This window comes from Nomascus leucogenys, chromosome 2, assembly GCF_006542625.1.
Source record: "Nomascus leucogenys isolate Asia chromosome 2, Asia_NLE_v1, whole genome shotgun sequence".
NCBI lineage: Eukaryota > Metazoa > Chordata > Mammalia > Primates > Hylobatidae > Nomascus > Nomascus leucogenys.
The window spans coordinates 119,329,082-119,344,918 of NC_044382.1; the positions used below are offsets into that span (position 1 = coordinate 119,329,082).

The 15,837-nt window shown below is 36.7% G+C and overlaps 1 protein-coding gene across 1 annotated transcript in view; it reads left to right on the forward strand.

Moving 5' to 3' along the window:
- Positions 1 to 15,837, forward strand: part of CAMK4 (calcium/calmodulin dependent protein kinase IV) — a 265,759-nt gene that overhangs the window by 130,408 nt on the left and 119,514 nt on the right. The gene's annotated exons all lie outside the window — the stretch shown is intronic.

A 15,837-nucleotide genomic window follows, 5' to 3' on the forward strand; every position in this document is an offset into this window, starting at 1 on the left:
CAAAGGCAAAAAAGAATTGAATCAGGAATGATTTTGGTCCAGATTTGGGACTAAAACTACATGTTTTTCCTTATTTACCTGATAAAGGATGATTAAGCCTTTATTGACACAGGCACAGAGAAGCAGAGTGCCGCTTCTAAGTTACACTGTGAAGAATGGGCAAATAATATTTGCTGTGTGCAGAGAATGCAAGCAACATGTTATCTTTGCCAAATTCTGTTAAAACCTGTTTAGTGAGTCTACATACAATATCCACTGGCAAATGAAAGAAAAACAACTTGGGAACTGTGAGATATACAGACTACACACATGGCTTGGTGTGACTCTTAACTCTTTGTCTTAGTGGTAGATGGGATGCAGTATGACCACAGGTGTGGCTATACAGGTCAGATTCCAATTTCCTTGCTACTGTGAGAATCTGTCACAGGATAAATTCAGTTAAAGTTACCTATACTTATCTCTACCCCAAAGTTGAAGAATATCAGATGGATAGTTATATCTGAATGAACACATTAGATGGATGTTTTTCCCCCACACAACCTACCAATCTGTCACTGGCAGGATTTTTCTTTTTTTTTTTTTTTAAACTTTTATTTTAGGTTCAGGGGATACATATGCAGTTTTGTTATATAGGTAAACTCGTGTCATGGGGGTTTGTTGTACAGATTATTTCATTACCCAGGTACTAAGCCTAGTACCCAATAGTTATTTTTTCTGCTCCTCTCTCTCCTCCTGCCCTTCACCTCCAGGTAGGCCCCAGTGTCTGTTGTTCCTCTCTTTGTGTCCATGTGTTCCCATCATTTAGCTCCCACTTATAAGTGAGAACATGCGGTATTTGGTTTTCTGTTCCTGTGTTAGTTTAGATAATAGCCTAGGTATAACAGCCTTCAGCTCCACCTGTGTTTCTGCAAAGGACATGATCTCATTCTTTTTTATGGCTGCATAGTATTCCATGTATATATGTACCACATTTTCTTTATTCAGTTTACCAGATGGACATTTAGGTTAATTCTATGTATTAGCTAGTGTGAACAGTGCTGCAGTGAACATATGTGTGCATGTATCTTTATAACAAAATGATTTCTATTCCTTTGGACATATACCCAGTAATGGGATTGCTGGGTCGAATGGTAGTTCTGTTTTCGGCTTTTTGAAGAATTGCTTTCTACAATGGTTGAACCAATTTACACTCCCACCAACAGTGTATGAGTGTTCTGTTTCCTCCACAACCTCACCAGCATCTGTGATTTTTTTGACTAATAATAACCATTATGACTGGTGTGAGATGGTATTTGATTGTGGTTTTGATTTGCATTTCTCTGATAATCAGTGATGTTAAGCTTTTATTCATATGCTTGTTGGCCACATGTATGTCTTCTTTTGAAAAGTGTCTGTTCATGTCCTTTGCCCACTTTTTAATGTTTTTTTTTGTTTTTTTCTTATAAATGTGTTTACGTTTTTAAGTTCAGGATATTAGACCTTTGCCAGATGCATACTTTGCAAAAATTTTCTTCCTTTCTATAGGTTGTCTGTTTACTCTGTTGAGAGTTTCTTTTGCTGTGCAGAAGCACAGCAAAGAGCTTCTGCTCTTTAGTTTTATTAGATCCATTTGTCAATTTTTTGCTTTTGTTGCAGTTGCTTTTGGCATCTTCATCATGAAATCCTTGCCAGTTCCTATGTCCAGAATGGTATTGCCTAGGTTATCTTCCAGAGTTTTTATAGTTTTGGGTTTTACATTTAAGGCTTTAATCCATCTTGAGTTTATTTTTGTATATGGTGTAAGGAAGGAGTCCAGTTTTAATCTTCACTCCCAGTATTTTTCTTTGAGATGTTAGGATCAGAACAATCTAGAACTGTTTTTACCATCCTGACATCAGGACATATGGAGTGTCCTGATCAGTTTCTAGGAGTGACATACATAATAAAGTACTATAAACTGTATATGATACCTTTTATTGATAAATCAAAGCAGATCCAAGATTATCATCCTCAGCTTTTAAATTTTGATGTATTTTTATGGAGGGGAATGTGGGTGAGTGTCAAATCAAAATTTACCCACCACACTTACATCTGCAAAAAAAATGTATCAGTATGCTCTATTTTCTACAACAGCATTTATTCTGAACCTGAATTCCTCTTGCTATCACTGGATACCTGGGAGGAAAACATACTAAAAATTTCCAGTCAAAGATATCTTAGTTTCTTCCCGTTTAAGAGCCTCTTTTAGTTTAAAAGTATTTCTTCAGGGTGAAGATTGAGTTCAGCTCTCTCTCAGAGCAATCTCTTCCTTACCCTGTTATTTCTCACTGGCATCTGGCTTAGATAACCCAGGGAAGTGTGGTGAGCATGAAGAGGCCACATACCAGGGCCACTGCCAGATGCTGTCTGCAGTAGAGACCTGGCTAGGTGAGGAAATCTATAGCTACAGATGACTAGGGACAGATCATGTGCTCACTGGCTCTATGGGAGAAGCCAGTAAATACTGAACACACACTCAGAGACCAAAGCAGTCCAGGGGTCACAAGCCCCTTGGCCACCATATCCTTTGAAACCCGACAGTCTTGGAAAATGTCAGAGATGGAGAAATAATAGGGCATAAACATGGAATGTGTGCATACTACCCAATTAACTCTTACATGAAGCTTTTAAACTGTGAGCAGTTTTACTCAGAAGAGACTTACAGATATGTTGATGAGAGAGTGCTTTGAGGATGTGCACACCACTGTATGGAGAAAGATGCTGGGAAGGACTGAGATGACACACTTTTGTTTATCTGGTCTTTCAGAGAAAAGTGAAGCTCTGGGTTCAATTCATGTTAAAATGCTACCTCAGAAAATCCAGACTTCTACATCTAGAGAGAATATTGCTATGGGGCAACACTGACAATGGAATTTTTTTTCTCAAACCTCAAATCATTAAGATCTCTAGAATCTCTGTCTTTCCCATTCCAGACCAAGAGTATGATTATATTATTTTTTGGTTCAACATTAATTTCTTCTGTACTATTCTGGTCATGAATAACTCTAGAAGAACCACTAAAATCCTCTCTTTCTACCAAGTTTTTAGCATTCATGAACAACATTAGCCAGGTTCTTTGAAAAAGGTCTGAATTGTCCTTGAAAGAATAGGCAATGAGCTAAGCTTTCTTCTAAGAGCATCCAGGTTTTTATTTTTTCCATTGAACCCTAAGATGTAATTGATGAAGCTTAAAATGTTAATACTCTCAAGAGTATTATTTTTATTTTTATTATTTAACAGTATACAAAGTCATAAGCTTTTTTGGCTTTGTAACTAATAGAAAATCACTTAGTTTTAAGGATCAAGGAAAAGATCAAAGGAATATCTCAGGGTCTCTGAGTGTATATAATATTGTGCCCCTTTAATCACTCAAATTAAAGTTTGGGAATTGTGCACATAAATCATTGTTGTTTGATTGAAATAATATACAATGAAAACCTAAATTTCATTATTTTCATGCCTTCTTGATAATTTAAAAATCTTGGTCATATGAAATGTTCATAAAAATTACTAAAATTACTGTCTTTACCATATAAAAGTTACTAAAAGGCACTAAGAAGAAAGGATGGAGTATATTACACCTCTGTCAGACTTGAATATGTAAAGGACATGGTTGATACCCAGGTTTATAGTCAACTTAGATGTGACCCTGGTGGTCAACAGTAATTAGTAAACATATGAAATTGTCTTAAAACCTCCCTCAAGTTTAAACAGGACAGTGCAGCTCTTATCTTAGTCTTCAGAAAAGGTGAGAGAAGATATTTATTTAAGTGAAAATAGGCATTAGTCTTCTTTTTGAGTAACCTCAGGCAGGAAGATTATATTAGGATATAGTTTAGGATTCTGATGAAGTTGTCATTCACTTTCAGAAAATTTTTTAAAATAACAATAAAAATAAAGTTGTGTTTCATGTTTAGTAGATACTTTCTCTGAGTAGGGGTGGAACATTTTCATAAATCCCTATATTTCCAAACTTAGTATACTGCAATTGTAGTGCCTTCTCTGTTAAGAATTAGAAAATTGGAAACAGAAGATTAGAAATGCTCACTTTGATTTTAAAAGTCATTCTAGGAAAGGCACTGACATTTACTGAACATTTCACAGGGACTAGGAAATTTCACACATATTCTTATTCAATCCTTAAAACAATAATATTCCAGAATAACAATTATCCCCATTTTACACATGATGAAATTGAAGCAATCTTCATATAGATTAAGGGACTTGATTAAAGACTCTAAATGATCAAGCCAGGATTCAAATTGAATTCTTTAAAAAAAGTACAGACAAGGATGCTGATTGTATAATGTATTAGTAATAAATCTTAAGGAATCATTCATGTCTAACATTAGGGCTAGGCATTGATGACATTGGGCCCTTAGGAAGGTGTTTTACATTCTGCTTATGAATATTAGATATTCATAAAATTTGTATTATGTTTTTGAAAAAGGTAACAAAATTTCAAATATTTTTATATTTGAAAATGTGAAAAGAAGTATACATACATATCTGAAAAGAAATAAACCAAAATGCTAATGATTAGTTGTGTTACAATGGTGGATATATTCCTCACTCTTTTTATATTTTCTATATTTTTAAATGTGACTATGATACTTCTATAAAAATATGTAATATGTGTTGATTTCCTTCTATCCCTGACAACATGAATCTTAAAAAATAATTTGGGAGGCTTAACATTAATTATCTCTTTGTTAATCAGTTTCTTTTTCATAAGACCATGCTGATGCTGGCACCTTCTTGGGAAATATGAGGAGTAAAGACCCAGCCAGGCTCTGTGCCCATGGAGGGCACAGAGGCAAGTCAAAATATCCACAGAAAATTCTTTTCTGCTTACCAAGGATATCATAGTTGCTTCTTTGAGAATGGATAGTACATTCCAATTCTCACCATTATTTTCTAATCTCTATCATTTGATTCTCTTTTAATCACTCTGTGGTTGCGTTTGGTACAAATGATGGAGCACTCAAATTAAAGGCAAGGTGTGCTGTTGGAAGGAAAAGTACGGGATTTCTGTCTGGCAGCTATAAAAGCTCTATAGTCTGAGATGGGGGAGAAGAGTGAGCAGGAGTATCAGTACTTGCTGCAGTGGATTTAGAAGGTCAGTAACTTACCTGTGCATTAATAATTTATATTTTCCCCAGTGTTCTTCACTTACCTTGAAAGAGAATCTAGAGGCTCTATGAAACAGACATTCTCCACTCCATTGGTGTCAATAACATGAAAAAATGTCATGTAGACTTAAGTGGCAGGATGAGAACTGGCTAACCAATTGCAGTCTCATCCAACTTAAGCTTAATGTTAAACCAGAATTTTTTTTCTTTGAGCTGCCAGCATTTTGTATTCAGTCACCAGCCTCCATACCTCGTTCATTCATTTAACAAATTATTAAATGCCAGGTATTGGTAAATAATGCCAAAGATAACATATGTAGAAAATAGACAAGATCCTTTCTGTCATAGAACTCATGCTCTGATGGAAGAAACAGATGATGAATTAGTAACTAAATGATAACATAGCTTTTTGTAACTGTTTTAAAAAATTGAATGGTATGACTTACAGTGTGCGTATGTGTGTATGTTGTATGTCTGTTAGTGTGTAACTACTTTTGATGGAGTGGCCAGGAAAGGCCTCTTGGTGACTCTCAATGAACTGAGAGAAAAAAGAGCCCTGATGGAAGAGGGAATAGCAAATGCAAAGGCCTTGAACCTTGGTCTAGAAGTTGAATGGCCTGCATATGAAGGACAGTGACATCAGACCGATAGGGTGAGGCCAAGCCATCCTAAGTTTTAAGGTCTATGGCAAAGAGTTTATACTTACTCTAAGCACAGTGGGACTCCAACAAAGGCATTTAAGCTGAGAGTAACATGATCTGATTTACATTTTAAAGATACCATTCTGGATGTTGTGTGCAGAAGGAATGAATATAAAGGGTAAGGATCAAGGCAGTGAGGCAAATTAGGAAATGTTATAATATTGCTGTTGCGTTTAAAGTAGGAGAGAAATCAGACCAGAATGGTGACATGAAATAATCCATTTTATTTCCTCTACTCCCAGGCGAAGAAGTGAAGAAAGAGTGCAGAGGCAACACTAGAGAGGTTTTCTGTGAAGGGAAGCAGAGATATGCTTTGGAAGTGGGAGGGGATGGTAAGGGACTGAGAGACCTTTTTAAAGATGAGAGGTATTAAATCAGGCTCATGCTCATGTGTTCTAGATCCCAGGGAGATACGGATAAAAGAAGCAAGAGAAAAAAGTGCTGGGTAAAGACATGAAGATTATTCTTCTGCTGTATCTATCGGGTTCTCTCCCTCTTCTCCCTGCCTCTGCTAAGCCCAACCTCTTTCTGGTGAGAGTCGGGCATCAGCCAAATTGTTTGTATTAACTTTATTTACCTTGTTATATTTCCCAAGAATATTTTAAGCCTATTTCATTCATTGCAAAATAAAAAGACTGTTTCCTGTGAAAAGAATTTCTGGTATCTGCAAGCACATAGGTTTGTATTTAGAATCTAAGAATGAAGGGGCAGAGGTAACTCCCTTTGGAGATGCTGCTCTGTTCTGAATCTACCTGTCTTACAAAGGCTTCAAGTTCTGAAATAGAAGTGTCTTTCTGGGTTAAGCTTCCCAGAGGCACTCCTGTTTTGCCTAGACTCTTATTTCAATCCTGGGCTTCCTCCTCTATTGGAAATCCCTTCTTTTGTCCTTTTGTTCCTCCCAATGTCTTAGAGTCTGCAGGGAATAGGAAGTGGCTAGTAACAGAGCTATAAAAAATATTGGGTTTTACAATGCTCAAAGACAAGCTTATCTGATGATTACAGCCTGTCTTCCCATACTGATCAGAACAAGGTTGGCTTCATGCTAGTCAGTGTTAAATGTAATATGGAGTATTGGTTTTCCTTATAATATCAGTTTCCTTCTTGTTCCGGTGCACCATGTCCAATGCTTGTTGCTGCCCTCACCTCTAAACCGTCACCCACTCTGTGCAGTGATCCTTTCCATTCTCTTCTTCATTGAGCCTAAACTCACACTGAAAAATCGGGGAAAAGAGCGTTTGAGACAGAGTACTATCAAATGCCAAGTGAAAGGACCCAACAGTGGAGACTATCCTGGCTTCCTGGAAGATGACCAGTGAGCCGGTGTAAAAGAAGAGGAAGAATACTAGGAGAGTTCAGCACAATGGACAGGGCCAGGACATTATTAGCATATAGTAGTGGACCATATTATCTAAGCCAAGTAGAAGCTTTAAAGATAGGTCGTAGGAATCAGAGAGTGTAATGTTTGAAGTCAAGATTTGTGATGTGGTTCAGTTGATGGTAACAAGAAGGCCTGAGATGTTTTCATGGAAATGAGTTGCTAAGGAAGAATCGAGGAAGTGGTAAAAGAACTGAGAGGCAAGAATGTTGAATGAACTATCCATGTGAAAGTTGAAGTTGTTAAGAATGATTATGGGGAATAATGGTTGAGATGGAGACATACATGCTAAAATGTTCAGTATAGGAATGTGTTAGTGAAAGGGAGATGGGAAAATGACTACATTGAGGTGGAGTTGCAGGATGTATTTGCTGATGGAAGACATTTCAAAGGAGCTGGGATTTTGGAGGAAGAAGAGAGGAGAAATGATTTGGGCATACCAATGAGGAGCAAGAAGGGTATCTATCCTGCTTCCAGGTCTTGGGGTACATTTCTTCCTGGACCAAAAACAAGTCACTCCTTGAGAACGCTGAAAAATGTGAGACAGTCATAAGATGCCCAGGTTTCTGGTAGAACAAGAGGATAAAGATAAATAATCAAACTTGATTAAAGTTCTGTATTTATTGGAGGTACCAGCCTCATGTAGGAAAACCTCGATATTTGTATGTGTCCTACATTTGATTTTGGGGTGTTCAAACAGAAGTTCTTAGCTTTCAAATCTTGTAGACTGTAACTGTCATTCTTGAATTTAACAAAACTCCAGTTGTCAAGATTTTTCACCAAGCATGTTAGTGCCAACATGTACTTGTTGAATGTCAAAAAATAGAATGCTAAATTAAGCAGAAGTTATGCATAGGGAATCATTGGGAAAGCATAAAGACATTTGGTTGCTTATTTATTTTTGCATTAATGATTTATATTCTGCTTGTTTCCATAAAGGATTTGAAGAGCACAATTACGTACTTAGCATAGTATCTCTGGACATCATTTATACCAAAATTAAGTCAAAGAAGCCAAAGACAGAATACAGAGACAAAACAAGATTTATAGTCTTAATCTCTGCAAGGAAAATAAGATAAGGCTGAGCATTTTCTGTGGAAATGCTGCTTTACTTGCCTGAATGATTAAAACAAGAGCAGCAGTCTTTAGTTGCACAGGTCACCCCAGTTTTCCAAGAGTATTTGAACTTCCAGAGTCTGGATATAGGCTACATCTAAGATAGCCAAGTTGTTCAAATCTAACAGAAATCTGGTTATTGTCCTCCCTACTCTCCAGTTTATTCACCCGCTCTCTCCATTTGTAATTACCACAAAGCAGAAACTGGTTTTCCTTTAAGCCATCATTGCTTTTTTCTTCATATGTTTTTAATTATTTCTCTTTCCCTCATCAACCATCTTGGTCCCAGCACAAGAGTGCATTTGCTGCATATCTTAGTGAAGGATCTGTATTTCATCAATCCCATTCCAGTGGTGGAGCGTTTTTCTCTGGTGTTACTCTAGAATTATACCTCTTATCTACTTTTTTCTCCCCTACCATGGGGATAGACAGGAAAATTGGTATTTCTTTCAGTTTTAAGAAATCTTGAGTGTCACGGAGTCTTGAAACTATAAAAATCTGTATAATTTCTTTTATTAAATTTTAAATTTTTTTCTGTGTATAATCTTCAAAAAGTATATCAAAGACCATTAGCATACTTAGGGCAGTTTAAGTAGAGGAGCTAGGACAAGGCATTACAGAAAAGCCCCAGGTGCCCAATCCATTTGATGGCTATCCACTTCATATTAGTAACAAAAGCAATAACAAATAAATGGAGACAAGGTTCTTTCTGATGAGCAATAACACACCATAAATTAGAGCAGCAAGACTATGAATCCACTGCTGTCAATTTAGTTTACCTGGTGTCTTAGTCCATTTTCTGTTGCTATAAACAGAATACCGCATACTAGATAATAAACAGAAATGTATTTGACTCATAGTTCTGGAAGGTGGATCATCCCATGGCATATGGGCAGGATCCTGAAGCAAGTGCTTGTGTCACAGAGAGAAACAGAACTGAACTTATCCTTTCATCAAGAGCCACTCCCATCATAACTATCCCACTCCCAGGATGATGGCAATAAACCACTCATGAGAGCACATACCTCATGACTTAATCATCTCCTAAAGGCTCTACCTCTTAATACTGATACAATGGCAATGAAGTTTCCAACACATGAACTTTTGGAGCATGCATTCAAATCATAGAACCTAGTAACAGATAAAAACTCTAGAATGTACTGTGATTGGACAAAACTCTGATGGGCCGCCTCATACTTTTTTCTGCTTACTTGCTACCTAAGCCAGGGGAAGTGAATGCCCTTTAGCTATTTCATGCAGGTAGGCCAACCGAGCATATGCCTGAAATTTCTGGCTGTTATAGCTACTTTTGAGTTTGAATGAGATAGGACATCTCCTGTGTAGGAATATACCATCACAAATGACTGCCAATGAGACCCCATATACCTCGCAGAAAAATGGAAAAGTTAACCCATGGGCCAAATTTCAGCAATGGGAAACAAAGGAAATTACCGGGTAGGTAAATTCCCCCTTCTTCCTTCTTCCTATGGACTTCGTCAAGGAGTAGTAGCCTGATACCACGTCTCTGGAGAAGTACCATGTGCCCATTGGATGCAGCTGCCCATACGACCTGCTGTATGTCTTTATAGCTCATTAGGATGTTTGGTGCTGACTGCATTGTGTCTCCAACCTTTCTGCATTTCCCTTTTTCCTCACTCTCACTGTGTTGGGTTTCCCAAATAAAGCACAGAATGTTGATCCATGCCTCATGTGTTTTTTCTAGGGAACTTGGGCTAATTAGCCCAAGTTAAGATTTTAGTGAAAGATATATTTATTGTAAATTGTTAGTAAGGAAAAACTGCTATTCTTCAAGGTATTTTGTAGATACTAAAGGTATGTCTTATGGGTTTCAATGTTGTCATGTTGGTTTCTTAAAGCCATTTGTTGATGCTTCTCAAGATGTTAATTATGGTCGCACTTGGAAGCTAATTTCAAGTGGTAATAATGACTGCTCAGATAGCTGCCCATTGACTTTTGTGGTTTGCTTGACAGTTATTTTCTAGGAAAATATTATTCATTCTGAGTGGTAATGTGAGAGCTCCCCAGGAATTTGGAAAGGGAATTTGGAAGTGCAAGGAAAACACCAACTTCTGTAATGAGAAGAATATCGGAAAGGTTGAAAGGAGATGGCTATCAAGACCCACACTTGTGTGACCTTCAGGACATGATACCTTTAAAGAGAACTGCCCCTGAGAGTATGGCTATTTAAGAAGCTCTCAGACTTCTTTCCAAAAAGCAACAGATGACCCTCAGCTTATCCTTCTGGGAAGGATTTCCTGGCTTCAGTATGGTCTTATCCTTGGCTTCTTAGCTATATAGCTGTCCATTTACATTTTGTTCAAAATTACCCTCTGCTGGTTTCCTTGATCATCATTACTTTGACTTGTAATTCAAGTTTTGTTGCTTAGTTTACTCTCTTTGGATTGACAGTGTTTTAGCCTTACTTTTCTCCATGTTCCTTCTTCGGAGATTCTTATTTGCTTCACCCTTCTCAGCCTCCATCAAACTATGCCCTGCACATTATTTATCCTGGGCCCCAGCATTCAGAGAAGCCGAAATGAGACTATATTGACATTTTTCTTTCATTTAAATTATTTTTACTAGAATTTTTCTTTATTCTATTTTCAAATGTATAATGTTAAATTTTTTGGAGTAGTGACTCTCAAAGTTTTGGGATTTAGGAGCCCTTTCTACTCACAAAATAATAATATAATAATAATAATTATTATTATTATTATTATTATTATTGAGACAGGGTCTCATTTTGTTGCCCAGGCTGGAGTGCAGTGGCACAATCTCAGCTCACTGCAACCTCCACCTCTTGGGTTCAAGTGATCTTTCTGCCTCAGCCTCCTGAGTGGCTGGGATTACAGACATGTGTTGCCATGCCCTGCTAATTTTGTATTTTTAATAGAGACAGGGTTTCACCGTGTTGGCCAGGCTGGTCTCAAACTCCTGGCTCCAAGTGATCCACCCACCTTGGCCTCCCAAAGTGCTGGGATTACAGGCGTGAGCCACTATGCCCAGCTGATACAAAATTATTGAGAATTCAAAATAGCTACACATATTTTCTGTATGAGAGATTAAAATTGATATTTTTTTAAAATTTACTAATTTTTTAAATTACAATAAACCCATTATATTTTAACATAAATAACAATTAAATTAAAATGTGTATATTTTTCAAAATAAAAAATAGAAGAGTATCATTACTTTGCAAATCTCTTTACTATCTGATCTAATCGAACACAGCTTGATTCTCATAAAGTTTTGCATTCAATTGTTGCCATTTGTTGTTTTGTTTGAAGTACAGTCATTCCTCAGTATCCATGGGAGATTGGTTCCAAGACCCCTGCAGATGCCAAAATTCACAGCGGTTTAAGTCCCTTATACTATAAAATGGCATAGTATTTGCACATCATTTATGAATGTGCTCTAATATTCTTTAATCTCTATGTTATTTCTAACACCTAATATGTAAATGCTATGTAAACAGTTGTTATACTGTATTTTTATTTGAATATTTTAATTGTTGTGTTACTATTTATTGTTGTTGGGATTTATTTCCCAAATATTTTCCATCCATGGTTAGTTGAATTGAAGATGCCGAACCCACAGATATAGAGGGCTGACTGTATGTGGAAAAAGTCTCACCTTACTCAGATATGCAACTGGAAAAGGGAGAACCCTACATATACCCTGAAAGGGCCTCAAGAACATGCAGTCACCCTGAGACCATATTTTAAGTTGAAAAATGATGATATGGAGTATCGTGGAAAAATAATTACCTTTTTAAGAAATGTTTTTATAGAAAAATTAATTCCGAATTAAAAGCAAATGATTTTACCAGAATTTTGCTAGCCCAGACTTTTTGCAGTCTGGCCTGTTCTATTTTTTGAGTTTAGATTATTGAACTTTAGATCATTTAACTCTCAAAGAACTAAAAAGAAATAGCATTTTAATATGTAATATGCCCTATACAACATGGTAATAGGTAAATTTGTTCAGAATGCATATTTGTATTAGAAAGTATGTGTTTAATATAAATATATAATGTGAAAAAATTAAAGGATTCTACTATCGCATTTTACATTGATCAGAAATATCTGAAAAATGGCAGGGGTGGGAGTAGGAGAAACCTATATTACAAAAACCCAAATATATAGTGAGAAAAATAAATTCTAGTGTAACAATCTTAATTTTCGTTAAAGCATTGTGCAGTAGTGACAAATACATTTATTTGGTATTAGCAAGGAAATCCTTGTTGACCTGAAGAGAATATGGCAATCCTATCACTTTAGGAGGCTGACATGGGTGGATCATGAGGTCAAGAGATAGAGACCATCCTGGCCAACATGATGAAACCTCGTCTGTACTAAAAGTACAAAAATTTGCTGGATGTGGTGGCGCACACTTGTAGTCCCAACTACTTGGGAGGCTGAGGCAGGAGAATCGCATGAACTTGGGAGGCGGAGGTTGCAGTGATCCGAAATTGCACCATTGCACTCCAGCCTGGCGACAGAGCGAGACTCCATCTCAAAAAACAAAAACAAAAACCTGTATCCTTATGTTTTAATAGCATCTGCAGAAACTGAAATAGAAGATGACAATGCCATCAGACTGTTCTAGTAATGCCTCTCTTTCAAAGATCTCTCATTTGTCATTTGGTGTAAGTGTTTGTCTCTTGCTTGATAATTTTTACCAAATGTATGTTTTTTTACTAAACGTAAGAACTTTTAGAGTCTCGTGCTGCCATTCTACTACCTCCTGGACCATGCTGTCTATACCCCACGATTGGGCTGCCTGACACCACTGACTGGCTACCAGCAACCCACATCTTACACTGCTTCCATGTACCTAGTGCACACTCTAGCAAAACATTCTCCATTTTGTATTAGCAACAGTGTGCTTTCTTAAAGGACTGGTAATGTCAAAAGTCTTTTAGAATAAGCCCACTGTTTGAATATTAGCAGCAGTTGACTCAGAAAAGCTATCTTCCACTGAACAATGGAAGTTTTAAAACAAAATTCACTTGTAACTTGCATTCTTCCATCTTTCACCATCTTCTGGTAACATTATGTAGATGAGTTGCATCTCCCAAATTAGATTGTAATCTTACTTTAGGAAGAACCATATTTCGTTTGTTTTTTCCTGTGACCCAATTATTTAACATGGGGCTGAGTGCATAAAACCTATTTTAGACCTATCGTTACTGTGTACTGTACATTCATTACATAGAAACTAAAGAAATTACTCAGACATTCTAAAATTTCCAGTTCAATAAAACACATTTTTTGGTTTTTAAATTTTATCTATTTAATATTCTCTGATTTAGAAGTTTTGACAATATGATGGAGGTTATGATTCTCTTCTGCCTCACAAAGCACATAGATGTCAGTAAATTATTTGTCCCAGTTTCTATTCCAACCATTCATGTTGGCTACAGCCATCATTTTCTTAGACTTCTTTACTTTCCTTCAAATTATATCACCAGTGACATCAAAACAATTGACAAGGTTGCTGCCCAGAAGTAGAGAAAACAGCAGAATTGAGGTACAAAACTAGGTAGCCTGCTAGGTTTGTTCACCAGCTAAGTGATTGCTCCTACATCAGCTTTCAGTATGGATTCAAAAGAGTTTCTAGGCAGAATTCTAAATTGCTATTTGGTTTGGTAGGGCCCATTTGGGTTACTGGTAAATGGTCAAAACTTTGAATATGAAATAAACTGATGGCAAGAGTTCTTATGAATGAATAATTATTAGTTACTGATCGATTAGTGTGGGACATGGAAGAAACAGAGAGTAATACTTCAGGATCTTATGCAAATGTAAAATGAAGGGAACAAATACTAAAAGCAAACAATAAGGGAGTCCTCAGTGTCTGACAACATTCATTATTTGAGGGAACCAAGTCTCCCATCTCCCTCAACCATGGTCAAAGGAGAGCGCTTATGACCCATTCTTGGCCTTGTCATGGTTATATTTCTCCTACATCCAGGAATAGGCACATAAATCAAGCAAGGCTAACGATAATACTATTTGAGATTAGATAGATGTTGAGAGAGAGTATCTCTCTTATCTTATAAATACAGACTTGGAGCTTCTGTGGCCATGTTTCATGCCGTTTGGAAAGGAGAGACATAGAGACACAAACATGCACAGGGGAGAGAGAGATTATTTGAGTCTCAACCTCTCAATTTGGTTATGTCTGCAGATAGATCTACTCTGACTTCCCAGTTACATGTGCCAATAAGTTACCATTTGGGACTTATTACGTGAGTCTGAGCTGAGTGTTTGTTACTTGAAACTGAAAGAGCTTTGGTCAATACATAGTCTGAATCATGCAGAGTAGCTGTGGTTTAGTGTCTGTGGAAGACTGCTGAAACAGCCTCCAAAGTTCTTGGGTTAGGGAGCACCGGATGTGTCAAGATGTGTGTCTTCCTTTACTCCTTTGCTGCAAAAGCGCCAGAGCCTATCAATTTGATGTACAGTCACTTGAGATAGGTTGCTTTTCTCTGCTCACAGTGAGTCTTCCCTGTTATATAATGGCCTCATATTAACTGTCAGGTATTAAAATGTATAGATCATATATTCATTCCCTCCTCTAAGAATTTATAGCTGATGTTGCGTTTTTATGTGGGATGTTTATAAATATTTTAAGAAGTATGCTGGGTTGCACAGACTGGCATCCAAACAACAAAAGTAAAATACATTTTTGTTTTTTAATATTGCAAATTGATTTTAATAGCTTGGCTTTCTTTAGCAAGAATATATTAAAACATCCCAAGCCTCTTGATTGCCTGTATGAATGACCAAAACTTTTATTGCAGTTTACCATGACTTTATGGCAATTTAATGTTTTATTGTGTATACGGGTGAAATAAACTCTTGAGAAATCTCTCATTGGGCTGGGAACTCCTTAAGATCTCCTTGTAAACATTTTTCCATCTCATGAAAACTAAAGGCATTTAAAAATGGTGAGTGCTGTCTTTAAATGAGGTACTCTAGGATCTGGCAAAATTCTAGTTGCCAGATAAAATAAATGTAAAATATATTTATATGTTGCAACCAAGAAAAAGAACATATAAAGTTGGAAAAATTCTTTTGAGTATTCATTCTTTTTTTATTTTTAAAGATTGCATCCTTGTTGGTTACTGTTTTCATTAAAGAATGAAAATTAAATGACTGGATGTTGTTCTCTATCATCTTGAAAGTTGTGATTGGTTATCACTATTGATACGCACTTGGATTTCTCCTGAGGCCAACATTTTCTTCCTCAAGAGAAGTAACTGTAAGGGGAGAACCCATTTCCCATTTGAAGCAGTCTCTTGGATATGCCTACAGAGTTTGGCTGTGAATTGCACATAAACTTCTTCACTTCTAAAACCATGTAAACTCTTGCTAGTTCAAAGGTTCGGGACAGCTCCAGTGGCAGAAACCATAGTAAGAGTGCAGGTATATCTATTGATTGTTTTGATAAATTTTGTTGGAGAGGA